This window comes from Protopterus annectens, chromosome 3.part0 (assembly GCF_019279795.1).
Source record: "Protopterus annectens isolate FY-2018-M chromosome 3.part0, PAN1.0, whole genome shotgun sequence".
Taxonomy (NCBI): domain Eukaryota; kingdom Metazoa; phylum Chordata; order Ceratodontiformes; family Protopteridae; genus Protopterus; species Protopterus annectens.
The window spans coordinates 1,174,363,087-1,174,374,611 of record NC_056731.1 but is presented as its reverse complement, the minus strand read 5'-3'; positions in this window follow the sequence as shown (position 1 = coordinate 1,174,374,611).

Below are 11,525 nucleotides of genomic sequence, written 5' to 3'. Positions count from 1 at the left end.
CAAAGGTGATGTGTATGCACTATGTGTGATGTAACTGATGCAATGATATCTACATGATATATCTGCCACACTGACACCTGTATGGGTGTCAGCAACATGAGTATGATGAGCTAGAATGCTGCCAGGTATGTAGAAGTGGTATATGTAGGCATGTACAGTACTGTGTGACAGTAGGTAGTGTACGTATGCAAATACTGAGCATGAGGGGCCACATGTCTGAGGAACGTGCAATGCCACACGTCCCTGACATGTTGTAGTTAGCATGACATGCCTGCACCACTGTGTGAACTGTACAGAAGGCACATGGCGAACATGCCGATACATAGGGTACGATGTGATGCTGGATGTGTACACTGTCAATAGCATAGAGTGGAATGGTGCTGAAGGGCAAAGAGCAGATCATGTCTGATGTGATACCCTCTGTACCACCCCAACCACCCATGCAATAATATGACAGGTGGCCAGCATGGGATGTGGTGTTCCGTGGCACAGAAGCCCAACAAGGGTGCCAGGAAAGGCATGCAGGTAGTCAATGAGTGTGTGAAGCATGTATGTCAAGATGTGGCCCAGTGCCATACTGAATGGCCCAGTCATGGGTGTAGAGATGCATCCCATACGTGCAATGCAGTACCATCCATGTGTAGTGTGATAGATGTGGTAGTGTGGTGGTTACGGTGCACAACGACATGAATGGGCTAGCAGTCACTGATGTGCTGCTGCAGAGACATGTAACAGCCAGGTTGGCGGATACAACAACTACGGTGGTTGGAGGTGACATTGGGACTGTGTTCCCAGACATAACATGTGCATGCCAGTACTATGTATGTGTCCACAGGGTTAATACAATGTCCAGCCAAGGATTGGAACCCTGTAGTGAGTGAGAGTGTATTGTTGGTAGGTACCCCATTGGCAGGCAGGATGCCAGCAACATCTGTGTCGCCACTGCCTGCATGACCGTGGTATGCTGCATTGAATGTGGATGTAGTCAAACAGCAGAGACATACCACCACACTGCGTGAGGGCCCACACTGCAGTGTCTGGCAGTCATGTGTAGGTAGCTAGCTGTGGAGTATGTCATGCACCAGCAGGACACACCATGACTGTCAAGTGACACACAACACACAGGTGAACAAAACTACCGTGCAACAGCCTGCACATGTGCCCATATAGCACGTGTGCATGGAACAGGAATACCACTGTGGCGTCTGTGAAAATGCCAGCCCCACCATGTCTCAGTGTGGAATAGCATGGTCCCTACCAGTGTGTACATGTAGCAGAAGTGCACTGTGATCACTGTTGGCATAGGCACATAGACTGTCCATTGACGTGGTGCCATGCCCTCAACAACCTCTGTCAGTGGATGTCAGTAATACCGGCTGTAGTGTGTATGTACCATGCATGCTGCTATGGTTGTGTGCTGAGGGTGTGGCTAGCAGGGATGGTAAGCATGGATGTTCAGCAAACAGAGGGGGGGTGTAGGCCTAGCATACAGACACATGTAGGTTTGGTGCATGCTGAGGGTAGTGTAGGTATGGTATGTGTCGTGTAATGTGTCACCCAGCTATGTGTACTGCATGGCCAAGCATGTGTGGGTACGTGGGAGTCCATACTAGGGAAGGTCGTGTTGCTGGCAATACATAGCAGTAGCAACTGTCCCAGGTGCAATGTACAGCATGCCACCCTGACTGGCATGTAACCTGTGGTGTACAGTGTCTGCACTGTCGCGTCACAATGTGCGAGTGGCCACAAACATGGGTATCTGAACATGGACCACCTATGATGCAATGTGTCATGGGAACATACAGTATGTGTGTAAATCACGGTGCGGTGTGGGAACCACCCACCTGTGTGTGTTGCAGTCCAGGTATGTGACTGGGAGGTATGATCTGTGTACAATCTGGACTGGCAGCTGTGTGTAGGGCATGGAGGCAGGTCCCAGGCACTGTAGATAAGTGACATGTGTGCTGTACTGTGTGTGCAGTGCTACTGTACAGCACAGTGGAGGGTGTAAGCATTGTCACACATCACTGCATGCTGTGCCTACCTGTGACAGCCCTGCCAGAGACAGACATGTGACACCGCTGCACAGGCAGCATAGCATGAGAAGATGTACATGTGGGCTGCACACCTTAGCCAGATGTCCACACGCCATGTGTGCCACGGTAGTGTGGTTCAACACGACTATCAGACTGACAGACAGCACATGCCTGCATAACAACAGTATGACCATAGTCAACAGTCCCAGTGACAGAGTAGGCCAATGTAGACTATCCCTGCATGCAGACCAGTGGCTACTGGACACCTGGCTAGACACACACCTGGACGGTTAATTCACCATTGAGCCATCACATGTCCACGCCCATGTGGGCTGTACAATGTCATCACAGGGTGGTCACAATAGCAGGTGGCAAGGCAGACACGGTGTACCAGGTGATGCGCCATGTGCATATGTTGAGTAGCACAGCCGCTCACATGTCCGCAACATACTGGTGCACGGTGTATACTGTTACATGATGAATGTAACTGCACTGTCACCCACTACAGGGCCAGCTGGCACAGGTGTGTTGTGACTGGTGTAACCCATGTTTGCACAGGATACACACTGCTGCTGTAGGCAGCCATGCTGGTGGCCACCAGTGATATATGCAGTGGTCATACAAACATACCGCATACAGTGTTCAGGCAGGAATGTAAATTGTCGTGGACGATGTGCTGCTATGTGAATGTGGGTGTTTGTTGTGAATGTCACACATCCAGGAGACACCATCTGGTGCAGTCATGGTTGTCAACACCGGTACACACATCCACAGCAGTCAGAACCCAGTCCCGACAATGTGTGTCAGTCACCCTTGTACTGTGTGACACATGTGCACATGGCGACACACCTCCCACTGTCATCTAAGCTGGCTACATGATGGCTGGAATGTGCTGTAGAAATGTACAATGCTGGTAGCCCAATGAAGTACCTGGAATCAGACACAGTACACTATGTCAGCCATGTAAACCATGCACAACAATGACTGCCCAACAGACACAAACAATGCATTGACACATGGAACGTGTGCTCATGACAACCCCACCGAGGTATGTTGCACATATAGATGTACAAATGTCATCTATGGCCATAGCATGGATGCAGACACACATACTCCACAGGTAGTACCATGTGATGTAGGTAGGGGGCATTGCTGGTGTATATGTCACAGTAGATGTACACAGACATGTCCTGCATAGCCGCCATGTAGGTGTAGCTGTGGTATGACACTACTGGACATGCCTACACAGATTACCATGTCCCGCAGGAGATGTGTTAGGTGTGTACCACATGTGACATGCTGACAACAATCTGCGATGTGTATGGCTGCCGGTGTACCTGTGTGACAATGTCCGTGATGGGTGCAAAGGCACATAGTATTGTATTGTATGCACACAAGCCCCACATAGCTGCATAGCCTGAACAGACAGTACAAGGAGTGTGTGGGATGATAGCAACCCACAGGTGGAGATGGGTATGGACGGCGCCCACAACCACATGTGTGTGTACCGTGTTCACGCCCATGACACATGAGCATCTGAGAGGCTAGCCACAGTTGTACAGTGTTGCATGTACATATGTTCAGCAACATCTCTGTATGTCCCACCACTGGCCTGTGGACCGATGGACAACAACCAAATGTGCAGGTATGAGATGTGCACAGCACATCACAGATGCCTACCGAGAACAGGCCTACCATGTAGACATGTGCACAGTAGGTCTGCGCCACCTGCAGTCAAACACGCTAGGTGCCAAACCACACCAATAGTCCGCCAATGACACAGATGGGCGGCATGCCTCTGTGTATGTATGTCTGTGAATGGCTCCGCATAGCAATATAGGCTGTCACCATTGTGAACAACAATATGAATGGGTTGTATGTGTGAGGGGTGCATCACATGTGTATGGTCAGATCGACGATACCATCAGTGGGCCTGCTATGTGAACATCCATGTCCCCATACATGGATACCTCTGCTGAGGCCAACACCACATTCACACAGGGAGGGATGGCGGTGTGTAGTGCAGCAGCAGACATGTGGGTGGCAGCGGCAATGTATGCACACATATGTGTCACCCACATCAGTTCAGGCGATATCCATGTGCATGGGATAGTGGTGTGTGCACACATACAGCACTGTGTCGATCAACATCCCAGCACATAGCACCTGCCAGGGCTACAGTGTACGCATGGATGTGTGATACCTGCATGCACCACACACACCCTCAACAAGCAGCGCAGCATACCCCGCTGGAGGCCAGTGTCCACACCATGGTGATAAACATATTGAATGTCCAGATTCACACAGCTATGACCAAAGCAATGGACAGCCACCCTGCCAATACCGCAGCCCCTGGGTGGGTCACACCCATTGCCATGTATGATGCATACCCTGCCATATCATGCAGAGATGACCAGCAAGGCAGCATGAGCTATCGCAGTCCCACATGGTGCAATGGACAAAAGGCACTCTCACTATCAACCATACACAGTAGTAATGTGGTGGCGATGCACCCTGTCATGTTACAGGTGCTGTGTGATGCTCTGCACAATGTGTGCGGTACATGCTATGCATGGCCTTTCCTGCTAATGTGTCATGGTTACACATTGCTCCATGTCTATCACATACGTAACACAGGTGAGCTGGGTAAGTTGTCCAGCACCGTACAGTGCTGTGTGGAAGTACATGGCACAACACATGCATGTGCAGGTGTCCATGTGTATGTGTACAGTCCCGCTGCTGACCCTGACAATGGACACAGACGTGATGTGTACTGACATATACACAGCGCAGGTGAACAGTAGCACAGACGCCACATGGGGACATATGCCAACTGATACGGACATAGGGCAGCCAGGTACACATGTCCATGGCAGGCTAACATCTACATGGTGCGTGCACAGTGTGATGGGGTGGCACACAGATATGATGTGACACCCAGTGCTCAATGGTGTGAAGCCACAACATCGGCTGTGTCACCCCCACGATGCCCTTCACAGATCACTGTGCAGATGTCGTACATGTCATAGCAATGTATTTCCAACAGTATGCCAGCACAGCAGTGTGAATGTGACCCGCCACCATCATTATGTCTTCCAGATAATGCCACGCCCCGGCTACCACCATTTAGCCGCCAGGAGGAGGGGTCATCATACCATACCTCCAGAGTAACTACAATGCCCTGTTCAGCCATGTCCCACAGCAGGCACAGGAACGGCAGGAGATGTGGGAGGAGTTGTGCAGGAGGGTGAACAGCGGGCGAACCAACCGCACATACCAACAAATCGGCAGGCACTGCACAGACCTGGTCCGGCACGCAAGAGAGCGTGCCGCTGCAATCGCCAGGCAACAACGTGGGACAGGTGGTGGGCCACCAACACAGCCCCCACTCACAGCTACGGAGGAGCTCCTGGTCAATCTGGGGACACCCACGGAACAACATGCACAACCACTTGCGTCCATCGTGGAGGTGGGTGTCACCCAAGCTATGAGCCTGGAGCCGATGGTAAGTCAGTGTTGCATGTATGTATGATAGGCGACGTGGGTGTCATAGTACAACACATGATATAGCAATACATGCCAGGTATATGGCCACACAAGATGCAAACCATTGTATGCTATGTTGTGTTAGCAGACATGTGCATAGCACATGCAACCACACACATGCATGATGTGTCATGCACAGTGCTGACCATGGAGATAGTAATGGCTAATGTGTATACCTTTGTGTAATGCCTTTACAGGTACGTCTGGCGTGTCGCAAGGACAAGGGTCTGTTGCAGGTAAGTCTGTTGCCAGTCAAACGCATGTTCTGCTGTATTGATATTCCCCATGTGTCTAGGCATGACATGCTCACCTGTGTGTGCCCCCGTCACGGTATACAGCTCGCACCACCCGACATACACACCACCCATGTACAGTAGATACACCCATTATCAGAGTGGTATGACACCACACAACCAATTGGTGTGTTACGGCATTCAGCTATGCATACAATGGTGTAGGTGTTACACAATGGCTGCATGTGTAGTATGCATTGGAATGCCAGTGCAGTATGGACACAGTACCACAGAGTGAGCTGTGATCTGGCCAGAGCACAGGTGTTACCAATGTGACCCATGCCCCTGCATCGGTGCACACGCAGACATGGCGCATGCCATGTCCCATGCACGCGTATGTCTCTCTGCAGCATTGTCACACCATGATATGACCTATGCACAACATAGCAGACATACACACTGTCAGCATATCCAGAGAATGTGACACGTCACACTAGTATGGGTGTATGTCACATGGGCCACCACAGGGCCGTGTGCACAATGTCTACCACACACAATTGTCAATGAGTCAGACAGACAAGGCCATGGTGGATACCTACAGGCATGTTGCCACACAGCACATCCACAGTGCGTACTCACCATTGCACCCTGTACACACATAGTGGGTTCATCAATGTAGTGGACCCCTGCACATCTGCTGTAGTACACCAGTGACATGAAATCCCTCTCCCCAGCTACTACAGGTGCCTCCAATGTCCACCATATATGTGCTGCTGAGCAGCTGAACTGACTTACAGACATGGCAATGTAATGCGGCCAGGTCACGCATCGCACAGACACATAGCTGTGTCCTGCTACTGTGCAGTGGCACAGAGCCTGCACCACACACCGTACAGCTACGCACACAGCTCACAGCAACGACCTGCACAGACATCACTGTTACACATACATTGTATCTGTACACTGTACACATAACACTGCACCATGACAGCCATCGTGATGTGGTGCATGCGGTGGGACACCATCCTCACATGTCCACATGATACCGCACATGTTTGCGGTGTACATTACATAGTGTTGGCAGCCATGTGTACTCTCATCCTGCCTGCGGCCACACGGTGTATCACGCTGATGCATGCAAACTACCATGAATGTGTGTACTGCATGCCTACTAAATGACACCTACCTGTTTTACTGTCCCCACCAGGGCAGTGTACATACTGCCACTATGAATGTCTGGTCTGCATTCACTGGTCTGTGTTGTGTGAATGCTGCATGCCACCTGCATTATCACATGCATGCTGTGTGTGTGTGTGTCTGTGTGTGTGTGTGTGTGTCTGTGTGTGTGTGTGTGTGTGTGTGTGTGTGTGTGTGTGTGTGTGTGTGTGTGTGTGTGTGTGTGTGTGTGTGTGTGTGTGTGTGTGTCTGTATTGTAACCGATGGTATGTCTTTGTATTGACAGGTGCTGTAGGTGCTGCCCTCCCGCGGTCAATCTGATGCTAGTGTCCCCACAGATACTAGTGGTGATGATCATGCATGAGGCACAGGCAGGGTCGCCACAGGCAGAGACTGTGCCAGTGGAGAACATTACACATACGCCCCTTTCATCCCTGCACACGGTTCAGATGCCGACATACCCCACACCGATGCCCATAGATGATGGTCAGTCAGCGCCTGTTGTCCCCGAGCAGGAATGTGTGGTGGCTGCAGAAGGTGTGGGTACACACGATGTTGCCAGTGTAAGGACTGGTGCAGTGCCACGCAGGCATGTGGCAGGTGCTGCCCGTAGGGGAGCACCGCCAGACATACACCTGCCGCATATGGTGCAGCAGCTGGTATAACCAGACGCATGTTCCAGACTGTAATGGCGGCGCAGGCACGCCGAACGGCAGAACCAGGAGGGGCAGAGGCTGCAGAGGTCCGCAATCCGCACTTAAATGACAGCATCCAGGCATTGGCGAATGCACAACAGCATCTTGCCGATGTTCTGGATAGGAGATTGGGCGACATGGCTGGTCTCCTCGACCGAGGCTTGGCCATCCTTGAGCGCGGCGCAGTCCGCAGGAACACCAGGTAGGGGTGAGGCATAGGGCACATGGGCAGTGCCAGCAACACCACCTGCTGCAGGTCAGCGGTGCGTGCCACCTCCCATGCCCACACAGACAGTGATGGTAGCAGCAGCACTGCAGCTGCTACTACACCATCCACACCAGGACAGAGCAGGCCACGTGGACGTGGCCCTGGACGGCCCCTGCGGGCATGTTTCCAGCGGACATGTGACATCGGAGAGTGGACAGTCTGTACCTCCACCCGTCGTGTCTGGCGCACCCCAGGCAGGCGCTGGTCACTTCGCCGCAGACACAGTGAGCCGTAACACCTGCACTGTACAGTCAGGGGCTGCCAAGCATACCCCGTAGGCATCACAGATGACTGAACTGTGTACACACACACCCACACACAGCAGACACAACTGTAGGGCTCCACCACACCCACATGCATTCTACATAGTCATGCCCACTCAATGCACTGGCCCTTACACACACACATGATGTCATCCATTGGTACAGCCCATGCCTGTGGCACACATCACCCTGTGCATATGATTAAGTCTCTGCCAAGATAACTGTGAGCCACACCAGCAATGCACGGTTAAGCTAACATATTATGATGCACAGGGTGGACACGATAGTGAGAGGTGTACGTGATACCTGTGTCCGCATGGTACGTGCTGTGTATGTTGTGGTGTGTGTGTATGGCTGGTGACAGGTGTGTATGTGATGTGTGTTGTGCACGGACATCATGCAGCAGACATACCATGCAGGACAGGTGCAGCATTCATTGATATGTGTACACAGTATGTGTGGTGGTTACATGTGTAGCACCATGTCGGTGCAGTTAACCCGCTTGATACTGATGGTGTACTGCACGCGCCTACTGGGAGCACTGTAATTAGTTCCCCACGTAGTCGTGGAGTACCCACAGGCTAGTGTGGCAAAGTCAGCATAGCACAGTTACCCACATCCGCATGGACCTACATAGGTACATAGGCACACATCAATGTAACAGGATATGTGCCCTACGACATGTGTGGACCTTGCAAGAGTGTGTGTGGCATGTAACACCCTCAGGATGGGGATGCCATATCCATCAGTCCCCAGTCCCTGGTCTAGCAGTGACACACAGAGGTTGACTGGCGATAACTATAGTCACACATCCACACGCCAGTAGCAGTCCTGGACAAAGGCAGTCAGGCCTTTCCTTCACATGGCCTGGCACTCCCCGTGTCGCACTGTGTGTCTGGCCGCTACCCTGTTCCCCAGCACATCCCACTCCTCTGTGGGTTGAGGTGCCTGACAGTCCCTTCTGTGCCCGTGGTTCGCATGGGGCCTGGGAGGTGGAATGTGCCCATGTCACCCAGGTCAGACATGGTGTATGTCGGGCACAGATCACCACGGATCAGCTGTGCTGTGCAGATCCACAGCCAGTGTCCCCTTGGTGCACCATGTGACACATGTCCTAGCACCGTCATCCCCGCCTTGTGGAACGCTTATGCGGTCCTTGCGAGTGCTGCAGGCGTCAGGTTAGCTACAGGCCACATGTGCCATTGTACACAGTCATTGCACTGCTGTGTGATGTGTACAGGGGTACAATGAACACCCCTGATGTGGTTGCCATTCCATCCAGACCAGGAGGCCACAATGGAATGTCTTCACACCCACATTGCCATTGTGTGTGTTGACAGAGGTTGCCAACAGGTGTGGTAGCCATCACCCTGAACATGTCCACCACCTTTAATGGTGTACCACCTACATGTGACATTGGGACGAACATGTTCTTCACACTGGGTAGGGCTGCACCTTCTCTGGCATCTGGTAGCAGGCCATGGCTCTGGCACCAGTCAGCCATGTCTATGACGCCCTAGGTGGATGTACGTTTAACATGGGGTGCTGGGTATGTCGGCCGGTGCGTAGTCATCTGCATACCTTGTCTGCTACAATCCCCCTATGATTGCATGCACATTGGAAGGTCGGATGCCATATGGCAGGGTGCACAGGAGTGAGCCCTGTGGGCCTCCACTGGGTCCAGATATGAGTGTGACAAAGCACCTTCAGCACCAACCCTGTGTGGTGTGACCTCCAACCTGTGTGAGAAGCATCGGGTGACATATGTCCCCACATGTATGCTGGCGAGCCTTTACATGGGTCCCATGTGTAGTGTGCTCTGAACGCTCCACCAGGTCATGGTACTGTGTGCAAACCCACACATCCCCATCAATGGCCTTGGTGAACACTCCAGACTGGACGAGCAGGTTCGGGAGGCAGGATCCGCACTTGACTATGTAGTTGTGGGTATGTTCCGTATTGGCTGTACACCACTATCTGTAACCATGACCACCTGTATGGACCTCCACACAGCTTTGCAGACAACACTTGTCAAGCGTATAGGGTGTGGCTGTTGACAGTGCATAGGAGCACTACCCTGGCATAGTGGGACCACAGATGCCATATGGCATCCATTGGGGACATAGCCCATAGTAAGGCTAACATGACACAGTGGCGCATGTGGGCCGAGGCCTTAAAGAGGATGGGTAGCACACAGCCAGGGAAACCATCGGTGCCCATTGCTGACGGTCAAACGCCATTGAGATATGGGATGAGCCCAGGGCATATGCCGTATTGGGGAGGATACACTCTGGTGGGCTGGATATGTTCCCTGTTGGGCTGGGGAGATGTATGCATGTAACATGTTCTGTGGTATGCAGACAATGTCTGTGGGTGCAGTGACTGTTGTAGCATTCTGGACCATTTCCATGCAGGTCTGTGTGGCCCCAACCATGTTCTTACCACAGTTAGGAAGGCCCTGTGGTTGTCTCATGTGCCCTCTGCAGTACCACTCCCACGAGCGGACCTGGATGTTGGTATGTGGGGCCGTATGGTGACGCCGGTATGAATGGGTGATGGTTTCCCTGGTACTGTCATTGCCCTGCCATGTAGTAGCTCCAACTGTTGATGTACAGGTAGTCAGTGGCTGCGGTCCACCACACCATGTGCCTACCTGTGGTGGACAAGGGCCTGATGTCATCATGTTTGCCTGTCGCAGACATGCATGTGGGTGGTCGTGGAAGGCATTCGGTAGGCGTTGTCCGGTCTGTCCTCTGTTCAACATTGGCATGGAGGACATGTAGGGTACCACACCGGTCATATGATGTGTGTGGTTTCCTGTGGAGAGGTCATCACTGAGGTCCCCCATGCTGGTGTTGGTTACAGTGAGTGGATGACCAGTGGATCCACTCTACGGTCTTGCATCACCATTGAGGGCTGTACATCCTGTGTGGGGCATATCCTCACCATGCGTGATGGCCAGAACTGTCAGACATCCCCCCCCCTGGTATGTATGGTGCATGGCTGTTTAACAGTGGCCAGGTGTGAACACCTGGGACTGCTGGCGTACTGTGTTGTGCCATGGGTAATGTTCCCAGGCTATGTATGGGTGGTTCATGTCACCCAAACGGTGCTGTTGTGAGAGCATGCCCACTCACCAGTGTCCTCAGGACATCTGTGAAGGTATCCTGTGTTTGTGAGGGTTGTCTGTAGCATGCAACAAACTGTAGGCCAGTCCACACATGGTTAATTGCACCTACATATTCCCCGCAGCAACAACAACGCCTGTGGCATGACCGGTTACTGTTGTGTGGCCGAAACACAGGATG